The sequence below is a fragment of the Lissotriton helveticus genome, chromosome 7, assembly GCF_964261635.1.
Source record: "Lissotriton helveticus chromosome 7, aLisHel1.1, whole genome shotgun sequence".
Taxonomy (NCBI): domain Eukaryota; kingdom Metazoa; phylum Chordata; class Amphibia; order Caudata; family Salamandridae; genus Lissotriton; species Lissotriton helveticus.
In genome coordinates, this window is record NC_136068.1 from 1293162148 (window position 1) to 1293181585 (window position 19438).

General features: G+C 45.4%; 1 protein-coding gene across 2 annotated transcripts in view; it reads left to right on the plus strand.

Annotated features, from left to right (window-relative positions):
* LOC144770216 (uncharacterized) overlaps positions 1 to 19438 on the plus strand; it is a 591183-nt gene that overhangs the window by 378498 nt on the left and 193247 nt on the right. The window lies entirely within an intron of this gene.

A 19438-nucleotide genomic window follows, 5' to 3' on the forward strand; every position in this document is an offset into this window, starting at 1 on the left:
GAGACTGACTCTGAGGCTGCTGGGCATCATGACCTCCTGCATCCTGTTAGTAAATCATGGCAAATGGCACATGCAGGCTCCGCAGTGGGACCTGAAGTTTCAATGGGCGCAGCATTGGGGTAATCTCACCAACCTGGTCTAGGTCACAGAGGGATCTGCACAAGAGCTGCATTCGGTGACTACCAAACCGCAAATGTGTCACAAGCAGACCCCTCTACCTTCCCCACCCAGATCTCACAGTGGTAACAAATGCGCCACTCCTGGGATGGGGCAACCATCAAGAGGAGGCGTAGATCAGAGCACTCTGGTCTCCGGCAGAAGCTGGGCTCCACATCAACCTGTTGGAGCTTTGTATGATCCGATTGGCACTGGAAGCCTTCTTACCATCTCTCAAGGAAAGGCTGGTTCAGGTGTTCACGGACAACACCACCCCTATGCGGTACTGCAAAAAACAAGGTGGGGTGGGGTCATGGACCCTCTGTCAGGGGGACCTTTGCCTCTGGACCTGGCTGAAACAACAGGGCCTAGTGGTGTTCCCTGAACACCAGGGCAGGCGAACGCAGCCGTTGGTGCCTAGCAAATCACGAATGGCGTCTCCATACGGAGGTGGCGCAAGGCTTCTTTCAGTGGTGGGGAGAGCCTTGGTTAGATCTGTTAGAGCTTATTCTACCAGAGCTAAGGCAGCCACCAATGCTCTCCAGCGTTGTCCTGGTCCTCGACATCTGCCAGGCCGCTACGTGGCCATCCCTGCACACGTTTGCTAAGCATTATTGCCTGGACAATCGGGTCCATAGAGAATACCTCTTTGGCCGTTCGGTCCTATAGGACTTTCTGGTTTAAACTTTTCTACAGTTGCTTCTCCGGGGATGGTATTGCTTGTGTATCTATTCACAGGTACGGAATCTGCAGCTAGCTGTCTCTATCAGATAGACTAGTTACTTACCTTAGGTAAAACCTTATCTGGTAAAGACATGATCTAGCCGCAGATTCCTTACCAACCCTTCCTCCCCGCAATGCGGATCTATTCTTCATGTCAGGACTTTCCCCTTCAGTGCCCTAGTTGCCTAAATACACCATTGTCAGTCAACTTCATGGTTCCACAATTCTGGCATGGAAAGTTGTGAAAAATACTGATGTCAGGTCGCCGAGGTGGCACCTATATAGACGTCGCGATGACAGACACAATGCCTACAACGCTGCGTGGAGTCGACCGACACCACCTACCGGCGTACAAGTGTACTGTTCAAGAAAAACCTTCTGGATCCAGTCTGACGCCTGGGAAGTTCACATGTAAGGAAGCTGCTGCTAGATCATGTCTTTACTAGATAAGGCATTACTGAAGGTAAATAACTTGTCCTTCAAGAAGAGTCACAAGTGCCTGCACTATTTGTCTTTGATAGCATGAGGAAGCTTGCCATTCCGTCCCTGCCCTTTGGTGAAGTATTACTTTAACAAATAACACCCAGCTCCCAGGGAGTAATGGTTCATTCTTCCCCTGTGGGCCATGATGTGCCTGAAGAGCTTGCTGTTGCTGACCTACCCCAAACCTTTATCTGTCTGAGATACCCCAACCTTGCTAAATATCATTTTATGTCATTTAGTCCTACATGAGGTTATAGCTTCTCTCATGGAACCAGGTGTCACTTGAGTCGCATGTCCTAATCAGACAAGGATACATCAGCAGGAGCAGTGGTTTCCTCTGTCTTTGAACTCAGTAAGGTGTTTTATGTAATCCAGACATAGGCAGGTAAACGTTCAGAGGAGAAGATTTATTGATTGTAGTTCACACTCACGACTCGGAGCTTCCGACATCCACAAGTCTCTACCGCAACTGACCAAGTTGCCAAGAGACCTGTAGATGTTGTTCTACTGCCCGAGCATGGACCCACAGTTAAAAGTAAGGAAGAAATATAACAATACAATGTTGGCCTTGAGGAGACCACATGCGCTTGCCTCACAAGAGAGCAGGGCAACTTATTACATACCACAACATTTCCCCCTTCAACAGGCATAAAGAAGATAGAAGCAAAATAAACTAATATCCAATACAGAATGTTTGCAACAAAATTACACTGCAAAAGTGGTTATACCAATGCTTGGTGTTTGAACCTACAAAGCAATATAACAAATTATTCCAATACATAGTCTTTAAACAAGCAAGGCAATTTCCTAGGGCGACCATTTTCTCTGTTGATTGAGCCCTCACTTGCGGAAGCTAATGGGGCCGAAGGGTCTTGAGATATCATAGATCAACCTTCAGTCGTCGTGGTCCCTGCAACAGAGTTGGAAACTACAGTATCTTGTAAGAAATTATAACTTTGACTCTGATCTGTATTAGAAGCAGAACGATTCTTTTTTTTTTTTTGTAAACCTTTATTGGTATAGACAGGATATACAAATCTGGGCCTACAACCAAACTGGCCGGCCACAACACGTGAAAGCAGTCAAGAAGTCCAGAATGAAGTTACAGAATCAATCATAGAGGAACGTAAGCAATACAATCTTAAAAAAGGGGGGGGAGGAGAGAGGATCCAAACGGCCAGCAAACAGGAGCAATGAAGGTTATTTTTTATAATAGGGCAAGAAGGAGCATGACAGGCAGGGCGACAATATAAAAGAATCCGGATTCCCAAATCAAACTATTGGTAACAGAAGGGCTAAAGGGCAGCCATGCAGGAATGTCAGCACTGTATATATCAGAATAAAAAAACAGGGCCGTGAACACAAGTCAGTATATAAGTAAGAACGACTTTGTTCCCCCACCACCCAGTAGCACATCGGAAACAGAACAAAGGGGGCCGGAATAGCGACAACACCCAGACTAACCCGTCATACTAACCTTGGGAGAGAAGGAAAAAGGGAGGGAGGGGTGGGGGGGAAAGAGGAAAGAAGAGAGGGAAAGGAAAACACAGACTGAAAGAAAAGAATGCCGCGCCTAAACAAGCGTCCCGTAGCAAAGAACACATAAAAGAGCGATAATATCAACAACGAGGAGGGCATGGGAGTCGCAATGGAAAGCAGCAGAACTACAAAAAGAAGAACAGCGACATTACAGACCCCACCCCAAACATACCACGGAAGGCAAGGACAGACGCGGCACTCCAATAAAGAGATACAAAAGGGCCATAGAACTGAGGAAAATAAAACATCAAATAAGACCCAACCCACCCATCCCACCCAGCACCCCTGCAGAAGGCTATGGCCTACTCTCCAAACAGCGCGCCTGTCGCCCTAAACCAGAACCCGAAATGTAGTAGAGACAAGAGAAAATAAGAATATAAAGACAAAAAAAGGGACATCAAGACAAAAGAAATAAATGGGAGGGAGGAGCAAAAGAGCAGAAACAAATACGGTCGGCCACCGCCCTCCACCCAACCATACGAACATATTATATGTGAACCAGAACGACACAATCTCGAGCGCCAAAAAACGTACAGGGGGGTCTCCCACAGCACTAGAAATATGAGCAACTTCGCCACAGATCTGTACGTCAATAAACCACCGGGAGCCGTGCATCTCACCCCATCCCTTTTCTAACCACAGTTACCACCCACCACAGGACAGTGTGAAATAAGCAACACGATGCGAGGCAAGCACACAATTGAAAGAGAATACGAGCAAAACGTAGGCCAGGGAGGGCAATCAATAAGCAAGTGGGCAAAAGTTCAAATAGGCAGTTCAAATGTCTCAGCAATAACAACAAGGGCAATAATAGACAGGAGTTCAGTCTTGCCGTCAGGAAAAGCGGGGGTTTCCCTGCAAAATAGAAACACGACCTCATCAAGGCAAAAACAGGCAGCGGTCCACCATTGTTCTCAGGCACCCGGGGAGGATCGGATCCCCGCACGACATCCAAGTCCCCAAACTCCTTACATCGAAGAGCAGGAGGTGCCAAATCCACCGGCCAGCAAATCCGTCGATGGATAGCGACAGTAACTCTCGTAGCGACCGGGGGAGGCGAGGCGGTGGCATCACTGAGACAAGAGGGGACCATGAAGGAGCGTTCACCCAAGATGGCGGTAGAACGAATCGAGTCTCCCGGAGCACCGGGGGCCAGGGCCGCGCGTAAGGATCGTAAGGCATCAAGAACGTCTCCAATCGTAGGCTCACGCACACACGTCCAGGCCCCCGAGCCGTCCAGCAACTCAAGCCCGTCATCACGAGGAGACCCACAGCACAGGTCGTCGGTAGCCATTTTGTGAATTCAGCCTCCTCACCACCCTCCGCGATGCTCGAAACAGTTCAGAAATGCGGGCCTTTACAGATTTCCGGGGGGTCCCAGCAATGGCAGCCTCGGTGAAAAAAGGAGATTCGCCCAAGGCGAGGGGCCGTCTGCAATATCGCTGGCGCTCCACTCGAACAGAGTCCGAGGACGAGGGTCCAGGGTCGATGGACGGAGCAGCGGCGGGGGGGACCCCTTCACACGATCAGTCCACGGAGCACCGCGTTCCGCACCAGCCTCACGGCCGTCAAGGCGGGCCCGGATAAGGGTCACCGGGATGTTCCCACAACGGCTCTCACCAGTGGCGCAGTCTCTCGGCCGGGGCCGACGGTCACCACAGCGCCAGGCCGGATCCGATAGGCGAGGTCCCGGTCTCAACACCACGAAGGCCCAGGTCCCTTCGGGGGCACAACTTCGGAACCGCAGCACGCCGGAGTCTCCAGGCCAAACGGTGAGTTAGAGCGAAACGTTGCGTTGCTATTTCTTCGAAATTGTGTCGTCTCTGGGCAGGATATACAACAGGATATGCGAGTCAGGCCAGAGGGCTGACGGAGCCGAACTACAAGGCGACCATTACGCTCGCGAGCTTGGCTCCTCCCTCCAGCAGAACGATTCTTGATGATGTCCGCCTATAAACCACTAAGTTGCACCAAACTCCGCTTGTTCCACCATCCCTTTTTTTTTTTTTACAAAAGGGCAGAACCTTTGCTTACCTGTATGACTAGTACAGGTGATGAGGACCTAGAAGTTCCCTTCATCACTCTTTTGGGGGTTCTAAACAAGACCCAATCATCCACCTTTAAAGGATCATTTTCAAAATGATTGCCATTAGTGAAGCGAGATTTCATGAAATTTTGTCTAAGTTCAACTCTCGATCTAATGGCATCCAGAGATTCAACTTCCTCAAAACTCTTGCTAAGAAGCAAACTTGGACACAAATTGGAGTTCACCTTTTTTCCTCTAAACAACATAAAAGGTGCTACCCCAGTGGTACTGTGGGATGTGACAATATACGACCACATTTTATTCAGAAGAAAATTCCTGGACATCTAAACCTGAGGACAATATGGTCTGCTCACCCTTCTTGACCATTTCTGTTCACTCTCTCAACTAGGCCATTGGAGTACAGTGCCACTTTAAGATGTTGAATGTTATTGGAGTATAACAACTTACACATGCGTTGTGAAAAGAAATTGGTACCATTGTCTGTGACAATTGTTTTTGTTGGTCCTTGCAACTTGAAAACATGTTCTAAAACTTTTTATGGCATTGCCAGTTGTGGGACCATCACAAAACCAATAAAACATCAATTTCAAAAAGTAGTCCACCATGAAAATTAAAATTTGTTTTCAATAGGCAACACCTCATAGGGACCAGAGAAGTCAAGACCAACTTTGTTCTACGAACCTAGCTTTCAGGAAACAACCTAATAACTCCCTACAGTCACACTTTCTCTCCGTGCCACCTTGTTTCTCAGTAGAGTTGAGCTAGCGCCAGGACACTTCAGGGTAATCGTGCGCTCTATAAATAAAATTAACATTAAAATAACATTAACTTTGTCCCAGGGATCTATCGGAAATGGCACGGGATACAGAGGCGTGTTAAGGGTTTTCCATCGCTTGCCAGAGAGTAGGCATTCCGCACAACTTTCAATGGTTGTCCTAACTTGATTCTCCAGAGAAGGTCACCAATAATATTGTTTATAGCGTTGACATGTTTTGGTGACCATTATGCGCTGTCTGAATAATTTCTTTGCGCAAACTTTCTGGAGATACGAAAAAATCAAGATGTATCACCATCTCATCAACAACTGGGAGCTCAGAAGCCACAAAAGAGAAACCTTTCATCTCACCAGAAAGAGTTATACTCTCAGGCCAGCCCTTTATAATGAACTCTTTGACTTTTAATGAGATTAGAATGTATGGAATGTGCCTCCCACAAAGTCCCTTTAGAAATGGGCCCACACTCCAGAACAGCATCCACTGCCGCTGCAATAAACTCTGTTTCTTCCAGTTTACTCTGTTCCCACTCAAGTGACATACGCGATATGCAGTCTGCCCTGAAGTTCTTCCCACTAGGTAAATGTTTGATAACAAAATGGTACTCTTGTAATGTGGATAATAAACGCACCAACCTGGCAGATGCTTTATTAGTTCCTCCACCATTAAGAATGTACATTAAATGCTTGTGGTATGCATACCCTTCAAACTCGCGTCCCCAAATGTATGAACTGAACTTATATATTGCCCAGACACATGCGAGTGCCTCCGTTCGGTAGTGCTGTATTGCGTCTCAGCAGGTTGCAGTGTCCTGGAAGCAAATGCAATGGTATGTTCCTTACCACCAACACATTGTCCAAATACAACCACTAGTCCTGAAAAACTCGCGTCCACACTCAAAAAGCATTTGCAGTCATCCTGAAAAGGTTGTAATGCTGGTGCCTGCTCAAAATGTGCTATTCAAGTCATTGCTCCAAATGAATTTAGCTCCCTTTTTAAGTAATGCTTTCAAAGGTTCTACTATCTGAGCATACCCATGCACAAATCGAGCATAGTATTCCGCCAAGCCCGGGAACAAACGTAAAGCATCATTATCATTGGGCGGGGCAGCATCACGTATTTCTTTGATTAAAGGAAATTTGTTCTGGAGTCAAGGTGTGTCCTAAATAGCCAAGTTCCTGAACACTATACTTACATTTTTCATGTCTAATGGTCCTCCCAGCACTGCACAACTTTGAAAGAACTTTAGATAGGGTGTCATCAAGGGCCTTGCGACTGCTAGCGTACACAAGAATGTCATCCTGGTAAGCTTGGACTCCTGGGATGTCTTCGAAGAGAATGTTCATGAGTTTCTGGAACACGCTACAGTGGAAGCCGAAGCAAATGGCAGTCTGAGGTACTTCAATGCACCAAATGGGGTCACAAAAGTTGTAAGTTCCTGAGACTCAGTGCTGAGAAGAATTTGATGATAGGCTGACCGCAAATCTATTATACAAAAAACTTGGAGCCCCCCAGTCTGGCCTATAGGTCATGAGTTTTGGGAAGGGGGCGACAGTCTAAGGGAATGTTGCTGTTGAAAGAGCACAAGTCAGCGCAAAGACTAACCTCCCCAGATTATTTCCTTACGACTACGATGGTAGATATCCATGACAAAGAATCACAAGGTACGATTATTCCCTCTGAGCAAAGGTTTTTTAAACCTTTTTCAAATCCTCTCTGACACTCAGAGGCAATGGTCGGACCTTATGTAGCACAGGTTGAGCATCTGATTTTAAACGAATATGATGCTCAAAACCTAATACAGTACCAACTTTGACAGAAAAAACTGTGGGAAACTGGCTAATTATGCTATCAATATCTGAAGAAATACCTTGAAAGGAAAGCTTGTTAGAATCTACAACAGTATCCACAGTATACAGGTCATCCTCCAGATAACCTTCTGGAAGATCACTTAGAACAACAGCATTATCCAACCCAGGTTTTAAATAAAGTCCCATTCTCACCAGGTCTTGCCAGCCAAATATGTTCCTCCCTTTGATTGCTACATACACTTTAGTGATGGTTTGTCGACCCAGGCATACTACTTTTGACTTAAAATAGCCAAACATGTCAATTTCAGTTTCCCCAAAGGCTTTGGGATTTACATCTGTCTGAGAAAATACAACATAACCTTTCCATTGCTACTAAAAAGTGATATCAGATAAAGCTGAAATTAGTGATCCAGAGTCAGCCATAACTTCAAGTGATACATCTCCAATTATGGCATCATACCATTTACTCTTTGCATTGCATACTCCAAGCACAGTGTTCCATTCAGTTGTTAAAACTACATAAATAAGTTTCTCGGAACAACTGTGAACATCTTCAGGGAAATCAATGCTGTTAACCTTGGGTGATCTTTTTACACTTTTACAAACAGCTTGAAAATGTCACATTTTCTTGCAGGACATACATCTCTTGCCGTTGGTAAGACAGTTTGGAGAATTGCCTATGTGTGATTTTGACCCACATCTAAAGCATATTAGACACTTCTTGAAAGGTTGTTTTCCAGGATTATTGCCAGTACTTATTAGACTAATGGTATCCTTGCCTGCTTATGCTAACTGAGCTGACCGATTGATCCCCATGAATAGCTCTAGTGGAAATCATTGAACGTCCTATTTCCTTTGCCAGATCAATTGTTTTGGATAAAGTAGGATTTCTACAACTAAGGATTCTTTCCTGAATTGTTTGAGAATAGCATGCATAAACAAATTGATCCACGCTTGCAGTAAATTCACAAACTGAGGCTAAGATTCTTAGTGCTGCTACATACTTCTCGACAGTTTCATCAGCACTTTGCTTTCTTTTTAAAAAATGGTGGCGTTCGAGCAGGATACTATGTTCCTCATCATTTTGCTTGCCCATTCGTGCCATTGTATTTCAGTCATCTCCTGAGCCCCTGTGATAAATAGACCTCCCAGGCCCTCAGATCATTCCACTCTTAGTCCAATCAGTACAAACCCAGAGCTTAGGTGAGGACAAAGATGTAGTAACACCTTTGTAGATTTATTGAGAAAATTAAGGAACAGTCTTAGCTTAAGGACACAGTATAAACGCACGATGATGTCCAGAACACAAGTAAAGCAATTAACAGTTCAGGTAGCCAATTCCACAGGTCTCCTTTCTTCAGCTTCCTTTCAGCTCCTTGGTGGTTTCCCAATTGGCTTGCTGTCCCCAGAAGAAAGCAAAAAAACACAAAACAACCACCGGACAATCCTAATGCTTATTGCGATATATATATATATTGTACTGACCCTTCACCTGAATAGGCTATCACTGCGGTCTGTGAGGGAACAGGGATGTGAAGTGGAGGAGTGGTCCTAAATAGTGACCGACTTACATAGGCCGTCTCCCCTTGTCTCCCCTCCCAGCCAACCTTCTCTCGAACTGAATAAAGGGCACTTGCCTGAAGCTACGGTCTTCCGGGACCGTAGCGTGTGGTATCTCGGCGTCCTGCTTCTCCTGGGGACGTCCGGATACAGAGACAGTTGTTGTTGGGTAAACCTCCCTTTTCAGCTCTTCTTCTCCAGGGCTCCACCGGGTCCGTTCACCCGACTGGCACTGGTCCCGTCCTTTCGCCACTCTGCTGCTTTCCTCCGACTCCACTCGCCTCTCCTCCTCTGAATTCGCGCCCTTCTCTCCCTGTGTCGGTGTCCAGCCCCCTTTTCATAAGGCGCATGACGTCAGTCCTGCGACAGCTGACGTATCTGTCCTGCTAACCTCCTCTTCCTGCTGTTCCGACCCGAGCGCCATCTTGAAGGGCACGGAGATCCCGTCCCCTGAGATGTTATGTTATGTTAGGTTAACTGTGCTTGTATAGCGCATGGCTGGCCCAGCAAAGGGGCGCCCCGGCGCTTTCATCCACAGAGACCAATCCTGAAAGCCACAGCAAAGGGACTCCAATAAGGAACCAACGGCGGAATCTATTATGATGGAAAGAGATACGTTTTAATAGCTCTCCTGAAGTCCGACAGGCCCTCCAGGCCACAAATCTGAAGTGGCAGAGAGTTCCATAGTTTGGCCGCCAAACAACGGAAAGAGCGTTCGTATTACACTGCCTTTCTCCTCTGGATGGACGATCGGGCCATTCAGATACAGGGAATCGGAAGAGGTAGTCTGCTTTACCTTGCAACTGTCCAGGAATATGCATAGTCTGAAATGAAAAGGACTGCAATGCTAAGAACCATATCAGTACTTTGGTGTTGGTATCATTATTGGTAGCTAACCAAGTCAGGGGGGCATGGTCCTTTAGCAGAAAGAAAGTTCGCCCCAATAGGTAATATTATAATGACTCCATAGCCCACTTAATAGCCAGGAATTCTTTCTCCATGGTGGCATATTGGGTTTCCCTTGGGGACAATTTCCGACTCAGGAATAACACAGTTTGTAGGAGACCCTGTGCTTCTGGTTGGACAGCTCCTAATCCTCTATCAGAAGCATCTGTTTGTAACACAAATGACTTTTTTAAATCCGGACAGGTTAGGACAGGAGCATTACATAGTACTGTTTTTAGAGAACCAAAACTGTCTTCCTGTCTCTTTCCCCACTCTATCTTGGCCCTTGTAGTCTTGTGTCTAAGTAAGTCTGTGAGAGGACTAGCTAGCTCGGAAAACTGGGGGATAAACCTGCGGTAGGATCCTACTAACCCAAGAAAGGCTCGTACCTCTTTCCTGGTAGTGGGTCTGGGAATATTCTGAATAGGCTCTAGTTTGTTGTGTTGTGGTAAAATCGTACCTTCACTGATGGTGTACACCAGGTACTCTATCTGGTGTGTTCCAAGAGTGGTCTTTTTTGGGTTTAAAGTAAGACCAGCTTGTCTCAGGGTATCAAATATGTTATTCAGATAAGCGAAGTGTATTCCCCAATCCGAACTATAGACCACTATGTCGTCCAAGTATGCTGCAGGATATCCCAGGTGTGCGCGTAACAGGACATCCATAAGCCTGTGAAAGATTGCCGGTGCTCCATGGAGACCAAACGGCATCACCTTGACCCTGTGCCTCATGGAAACATAGCCAGAAATAGCCGCCAGATACAGGTCCTAGGATGCTTGTTTCCAGTCCAGGGAGGACCTGGCTTGGCATATGGCCATGTCTGAACTGGGGTGGTGTGGTGAGAAAGAAAACGACGGATTTAGGCCCATATGTCTGTACTGGGGTGAATGTATGACATTGTTCTGCATTCTGTCCATCAACTATTGTTTTTGCAACCATCCATGCATGGCATGACCTGGTAAAGAGACAACTTAGTTCTATATTATATTCCCCGCGTACCCCGATAGAATGGTGCGGCTGGCTTCCCATTGTTGGGGAAAAGGAAGTGTCTAAGGTGTTAAAGATTCTCAATATTACTAAAATTGAGGACCTATTCCTTGACGGATGCGTACGTAAATGGGCCGAGATAGGAACCGAACCCAAAATGCCATGCCATTAGTGCATTTTCATTTTCATAGAGTTTGGCATACTTTGCGGGAACTCCTTGGGAAGGACATGGCGGAGCCACCAGAGGTCACTCCTTTCTCATTACTGTTAAAAGCTGAATCACCTAGCGGACTAATATTTAGCATCTATGGCACAGTTCAACACTATCGCAAAAACATTTACACTAAATCACGACTGGAATGGCAGACAGACTTAGATATAGACATAGATGATGATAAGTGGAGCTATTGCTGTGAGGCGACGTGGGGAATCTCTCTAAATGGGAGACATAGGCTTGTTCACTTTAAATACCTGCTCAGAGTGTACCTCCTGCCCTTTTGCATAAATATGGACTGCAAGAATCGGCGGAGTGCAACAGATGTAGAGCCTCCCCGGCTGATTTTTTGCCCACAGCCTGGCCATGCCTGAGTATAGCAGAATTTTGGGGCTTCATTTTCCAAGAATTGAGTGCCATTGTAGAAACATCAATAGCTCCGGACCCTCTACTAGCCCTACTGGGCTACTCGAAACAGATAAAGAAATAGATTCGTAATTTGTTTGTCATATTAGAGTAAATGGTAATTGAAAGGGTAAAGTATATGGAAAGAAGAAGGTTTAAGTTTAAAATAGATCAAAGGAAAGCGTTAAAATGAAGGAAAGAAGTGAGAGTGCACAAATTAAAAATAAAATAAAAGGAAGGACATCAAAAAGAATTTAGGGTTATGTGTGGAATATGACCAATGTAAAGGTTAAGGATGAGTGAAGTGAGCAGTAAGGTTGTGTCTTCCCCAGGAATTCAAACAAGCAATTGCAGTATTGCAATACAATAGGTCTTGCATGTGGGAGAGTTAGAGCTATTGGCGTTTTAAATGACAATGTCTTTTACCCATGTGGTTTGTTTGGAGTGGATTGGGTGTATGTGGTGTACAGTGGAATTGTGTGGGTAGAATTGGAATTGCTAGTTGTGGAATTGTGTGGTTTGTGTAGTGGAATTCATGTGGCATGGTGAATAGGAAGGTTTTTTTTAAATATTTGTTTTCATTTGGATAGAATTGGGGAGACATTCCGTTTACAGGTCTTTCAGGATCATACATTAGGCGATTCAATATTACAAGTACAAATGATCCGTGACCTGTTGGCGATTCTCCCCCTCGATCCATCAATGTCTGTTGGACCAAACATTATAGTGAACATTTCAACCCCCAACAAGAAAGAAATACCCCCTCCCAAGCTTCCATGATAGGTAACCTTTAGGAAGCTTACATGTTGGGTTGTGTCCCTCATCGAGTCTTGTATTCATTATAGCGCCCACTGATTCCTATCTAACATACTGTAGGGGTGTTTCCCGTTTACTATCCCGGATCTTATGTATTCGTCCCCGGTCCCTCAGGAGAGACCCCCGACCCCCTCCGGGAATGTGCATAAGTGAATAGATACCAAGTCAACTCCGCCCATGATATTAAGGTCTCTTGTGCCCTCAGGTCTCTTTGTGTCTGTCTCATATGTATTTCTTCTGCCCCTGCCAATTTTATGAGATCCTTCTCCCAAGCGTCCCTAGCCGGTGCGCAGTAATTACAGTTCTCCTTTTTTCAATAATGATGCCCAAAATAGCATATCATCTACTGAGCTTTTTCATAGGATTCTCATGGTGAAGGCCCAACAGACATATCCTCACCATCTGCAGAATCTTCCACACCGTGGTTTCTTGCAGCTGGTCTAAATTTCTGCCCATAAATGATGTACTACGGGGCAGTGCCATTTCATGTGCAAAAAGTGGCTGGTTCCAAATGACACCTAGGGCATTTTGGATCTCTGGTGGGGAATATATCATATAGACGATTAGGGGATAGATAGGTCATGTGTACGTAATTATATTGAATCAATTTAAAACAGACACTCACCAACACCCTTTTAACCCCCTGTATTTTGAGTCAATCCGCGTTGAAAAATTGGATCCTCAACATGGGGTTTCCAGGCATCTCCTAGTGGAAGGGGTTGCAGCTGTTTATCAGCCCGTAAGACCCGATAAAGATGTGTTATTATATTACGACCCCCTGCCATCTCTAGCAATGTAACCAGCATGTGTGTAAGCTTCGGTGCCTACGGGAAAGTGGGCCAAATTTGTCATGCCTTTGCCGCAATCTTTGCCTACTGTAGGAATTGGCCTGTACCCAGATAAAATGATTCTAGAGCCTCTTGTGTGGAAATAAATCTATCCTCAGGGTATAAGTCGGACAACATCAAACAACCCCCCTCTTGCCATTTGTCTACAGCCATAGTCTGTGGTATTTGTGCGAAGGGTACCAGTAGCCATATATCCATGTCTGGGACATATGGGGCTCTTCGAAGTATGCGCCTGACCACTTTTTCCTATATTCTCCCCATGAGCTGAATTACATGGAGGAGAGTCTGTGGAGTTCTAACCCCCTTCATCAGGAGCTCCCCCAGTTGGTGAGTACCATCGAGCAGGTTTCGTTCCCAGTTTGGCTCGCCATCCTGCCAATGAACTGCATACTGTAGTTGCGCTCCGTAGTAATACAGCTCAAAGTCCGGATCTTCAATGTCCCCTTTTTCCCATTCTCGCCTCAGGGTAGCCAGACTCACTCTGCATCTCCTACCCTGTCAAAGCAGCGATGCAGTCAATTTGTCGAGCTCTTCAAATACTGTATGCCGGAGCTCATAGAAGGTGTCTTGCATTAGATATAGACACCGTGGGAGTACCACCATCTTGAAAAGTGCAATTTTTGTCATAAGAGATAGTTGGAGGGAGTTCCAGAATTGGATAGACGATTTCAACCCCACAATAACCCTCCCATTATTGAGATCAAAGAATTGCTATTCATGACGGGCAATATGAATACCTAGATATTTAAAGCTGTCTTTCTCCCACCGGAGGCCAAGATCCGGCAGTGCTTCCACCTGATGGTTGGCTAGAAGGCCGAGCGGGAAAATATCGATTTTTCAGCTTTTACCCGAAGCCCTGAGATCTGCCCGAATTCTCTCATTAGCTCCAGTAGAATTGGAACCTTGGTTACCAGTTGTTGGAGGTAAAGCAAGGCATCGTCTACACACAGTGAAATTATATGTTCTGTGTTGCCCACAGGAATTCCCCAACCATGGAGGGTCTGCTGAAGTTTACAGGCTAGGGGTTCAGTCGCCATGGCAAAAAGTAAAGGAGACCGGGGACATCCCTGCCTTGTTCCCCGTTGTAAGGCTGTTGCTTCTGAGACATATCGAGTACGGATCCTCGGCCTTGGGGTCGAATATAACAGCTTAACCCAGTTTATGTACGTGGCTCCCAGTCCCGCTTTGGCCAGTACTATCCACATATACTCCCAATCCAGGGAGTCAAAGGCTTGCTCAATATCCAGGAAAGCAAGTTTCCCCGGGAATGGCTGCAGCAGCCATTACATGAACCAGTCTTTGTAGATTACGTGGCATATTTCAATTTGGAATAAATCCAGACTGATCCACATAGATCAGTCGTGGGAGGTGGGGGAGGAGGCGTGCCGCAAGCACCTAACTAAGGAGGTTATGGTCAACATTGAGCATTGATATGGGACGATAATAACCTGGTTTGAGGGGAGCTTTTTCCTTACAAAAGTATCAGGGCGATCAGGGCTTTAGACATCGACTGTGGGAGCTCTGGTATGCTTCAGCGAAGACCTGGACTAATCTGTCAATTAAAATAATTGGGAAGGTTTTATAGAACTCTGCTGGAAGCCCATTCCCACCCGGTGTTTTTGCCCTGGCCATTAGTTGTAGTGCTTCTTGCAGCTCTTGTCTATCTATGGGAGCCCCCATTGCTACTTGATCTTCCTCTGAGATTGTCGGTAAGGTGAGGTGATCTAGGTAGTCCTGTCTAGCTGCCCCCCCAACTGTCAACTGTGGCCTTGTGAATAGGTAGGGTTGAGAGCTGCACAGGATAGGAAGAAATATAGAGAGGACTAGGTAGTTTGTGTACGAAGTGGTGAATGAACTCCAGACAGATGAGCAGAAAGAGTATGTAAGATATAAGGAAAGAGCAGGCCATAGACTCATTTAGAGGGAGCGCCTTTGTAAGCAGAAGACACCCCAAGAAGAGGAGGAGAGCATGGGTTTGAGAGCTCTGTATCCTGAAAAGGCACAGGAAAGAAACAGTGCTCGAAGACCTGAAGTGAACCGAGAGGTGGGAAGAGTGCGTGAGAGGGAGTACAAGATACAGATGAGTGGAGGGGCACGGAGGCTAGAGGTCGACCAGTGCACAGCGCGATGAAATATAGGAAGGCAGCGTGTATGAGCATGCAGTATAGAGAGGAGACAGGGAGTGTGAGGGTTGGATGAGAGGGGGTTGTGGAATTACCAGATTAGTAGGTAGAGGAGTATGAAGGAGAGATGAGGGGCAGTGGGTGTGTGGGGGAAATCAGGCGATGCTTTTTGCTTCACCTGAATTTAATACAGAATTTAGATAACATAACTTCCCAGGAAGTTAATATGAGAGCTGCAGCACAAGTTCAGCATGTGTTGCATTTGAAGCCTTGCTAAACCTTTATGGTCAGTCTGTGATAAAAGATGAAATAAAACGAGGAAAAGCAAGGAGAAAATGTAGGGGGGAGAAAGCAATGGAAATGGCAGAAAAGCAAGGAGAAAGCACTCCGGGAAGAAGCAAGGGGAAGACAGGAGCGGGAGTGATGCAGCAGCACTGAGAGAGCTGGGCCTGGCATTGCTTCTACCAGATTCAGTAAAGCAGTAATCTTGAGAAAACATAGCAAAAACGCCTAACCTTAAATAAGCTTTGCCCAGCTAGCAGACCCTCTTTCGCCTCTACAGGAGTTGTGGAAGTAATACAGGTAAAACAGACTAAGCAGACATGAGAGAAGGCAGTACCTAGGTTTCAGGCAGACACTTGTACAGACAGCCACAAAAGTCAGCCGATGGGCAACACTGACTTAACCCCATTAATGACTTACATTAAATTAAGCCCCAGCATAACAAACCCCTCACAATCCCAGCCAGTACAGGCTACAGCAAAGACTACCAGGAAGCATATAACCACGCCTGTGCCTTAACAGAGGATGCACGCCTCGGTACAGGCCACAATACTATATCAGCATGCATGTGAAAGGCAACTAGCAGAGAGACTCTCATCTCTTCACCAGCAGAGCCAAGACAGGTAACTAGTAAACAGCAGCATTTGCAAAGGCAGCAAACACTCACATCAGTCGAATGACACTTGCAACTTTACCAGAAATCAGCGTGCACCCCTCATTTTGCTGACTCCTTGTTGTTCCAGCACAGGCAGCATCAGTGACAGGCAAATTACTCACCTCTCAGCCCCACCACATGTTAGCAGAAACTAGATCTTAATACTGAAGTAGAATGCGCGTTCACCGTAGAGGCCTGGTCCTGCATGCATGGTGCTCCGAGCTCCTTCTAACAAGCTCAGTTATGTACTTCATTCAGAGCCAGGCAGCACTGCACAGCAGTGAAAGAGAGGGGGCAGAGTTCCAGAGCGGGGCAGAGTTAGACGGACTTGTCCCACAGTGTGATAACACAAGAGGATCTTATGCTTTGGTACATATGAACTTTTCCTTGTTAAAACTTATAAGGGTCACAGAATTGACGCTCCATGATAAAGAAACATAATGGCTAAGTGCGGATTTTTGTTTCAAATGAAGAAAAAGACCACATTCAAAGGAACTGTTTAAAATGTTTATTCAAGATTACGCCAAATGTTACACTATAAAAAAAAAAACCTAGACTTGTCCAAGTCAACATGAGCAACAATGACACTCGCAGAAGAATCATCCTCGCTCAGCACAGCTCTGGTCGATCACTTTGCTGTAAATTAAAGGGGCTGTGTGGAAGGCGGGCAGAGCACTAAAGCCAGGATTTAGAGGCGCAGGCACTTCTAAGAAGTGCTTGTAGTGAATAATAACTAGCAGCAAACTATAAAGGAGGATTAAGCTCCTCACCATGGGGGACGTCATGACAACAAACAACACTTAAAGAAGGACACGTGGGGTGTATTGGTATCTAAGACTGCAGTATTTTCCTAATGTCTCCGTTTACCCTAATGGCAGGCCCACTTTTGTTGTTTTGCATCTCTTAATTTTACAGTTGTCTGACCTCATAATACTACTGCAGAGAGGTGCCGTGTCTGTCTGTTACAGCCGTCGGTACACATGAATAACTGTAGATTTGGGAAGTAAATGTAAAGTAAATGAAACAAGTCTGGAGCATCTCTGTCGCTACTCTGAACCTGAAAAGGAGCCAAACTGAACAAAAACAAAGTGTGCTGACAAGCACATACATTAAGAATAGAGGAATTGTAAATGTAAAAGGGGCAGGCTCCATGGGAGGAAACCAAGCAACAAAAAGAGGGGCAAATACAAATAAGCTAGGAAAATATGGCTAAAACCACTATGTACAGGGTTGGGCTTTAGATGTCACAAAATGGCCCTACGGGTTCTCCGCACTGACACGTCTTCTACTGCTTTGGTGTGTGGGGTAGCCAAATTCCTGGGTAGTGCATGGCAGACCCGTACAAGGAGGGCCAAGCCTACCCCCCATTTAGCCTAACCGCTGGACAGTCCCACGGCAGGAAGTGCCTTTTACGATTTTATGTGACAATATCTTGAGTTTGATTTTAAATAATTTAAATTGAGTAGTATATGAGGATGGTTGAAAAATATATGAGTGCTGAACCCCTACTCTTGTATCCTTTTAATGCATTGTATAAATTGTATACTTTTATGATGAATTTTTTTTATCGAATAAAGTAAATACTACACCTAAATAAGTGACCAGTAAAAAACATGCATTTATGAGAGGCACTACAAAGAACCAATTAAAAGCAACATGCAGCAATGGGCGTTCACTTAGCCCACAGAGTAGATACAGCATGTCTCAAAGAAACAGCACATGCGTTGCGTAGGTGAGACCTAAACACGTGAATAGTAATTTCAAGATCCAACAACTACTTTAAAGCCCAGAGATTTAAAATAAAACATAAAAAGAACTCTCAACCACCCCGAGATTAGACACGTGTGACTAATGGCAAAGTGTTTCATAACCTTGAAAAAACACGTAAACAATGCTGAATTTGTTTAAAAAAAAAAGAAAAAGGGCCAGGGCACTCGTCACGAGGACACTTCCACTTGCACAGCCCATTGCTGCTGGAAGCTCTACCAATTACAGTATTAACACAACTACTAACTATCACACTCCTTGAAGTGTGAACATTCTGGCAATTTCAGGGCCCTAAAGGCTATAAAAATGGCTTTGGAAGCCGATATTTGTCATTATATTTTGGGCTTATTGAACAAATAAACAACTGTTGTGCTCAGTCTCTAAATTACATAAATAGCACTACCATGTGGCATACACAAATAGCGCTACCATGTGGCAGATGGTCGTATGTGCCGGTGTTGATAATTAAGTGCAGGAAACCACCGACTCAAATTAAGCACTGCATCTAATTGTTGAAGGGGTATGGTGGCTTTCAAACCCTGCCTTCCTTCTTTTCAGAATTGTTGTTGCGGTTCCATCGAAACCGAGATCATCCTCACAACGTCCTCTTTTCTGGTTTGAACCAGGAATTTGCATTGGTCAGATCTTTTCTTTTTTTGTGTCCCTTGGAGACAAGGTTTCTGGACAGGTGGCTGCTAAAGCCACTATTGCCTGGTGAATATTGTTGTGTATTGCTCGCTGTATAATGGAGCACAACCTCCATCTTGTATCCAGGCACACAAGTCCGCATTTGTGGCTTTCTCAAGTGTTGTACCTGTCACAGACATGCTGTGCTATGACTTCAGCTACCCGCACTGACACTTCACTCTTAACATTTTCTCCCCATTTACTGTAACATGGGTACATGGGCAAGAGTGAGAAAGAACATGGATGGGAAAGTATGATCGTTATCTGTATGCTCTTTCAAATGTATGTACAATTTGCTTCATATAAAGAAAAGTCTAACTCCAATCTCTCCCAGCATAGCTACATAGCTCAAGTATTTAAACCTCCAATTAACCAGCTAATTTTGATGTGTCTCTAAGATAATAGATGATAATTTGAAGAGACAACTTGGTTCACTCACTCATTGAATTTACAGCGTAAGTTTTTGCGATGCGCCTAGTGAGCAGGGTGTGTGACCTAAATTCTGGGCCATTCCTTCACTGCCACACAGACTGGAAGTTCTGAAATATGGCTGTTTGGGTTTCTATATTGAATGTCCTGACTAGAAAGCAGTTGATCAGGAAGTGCTCAATCTCCAC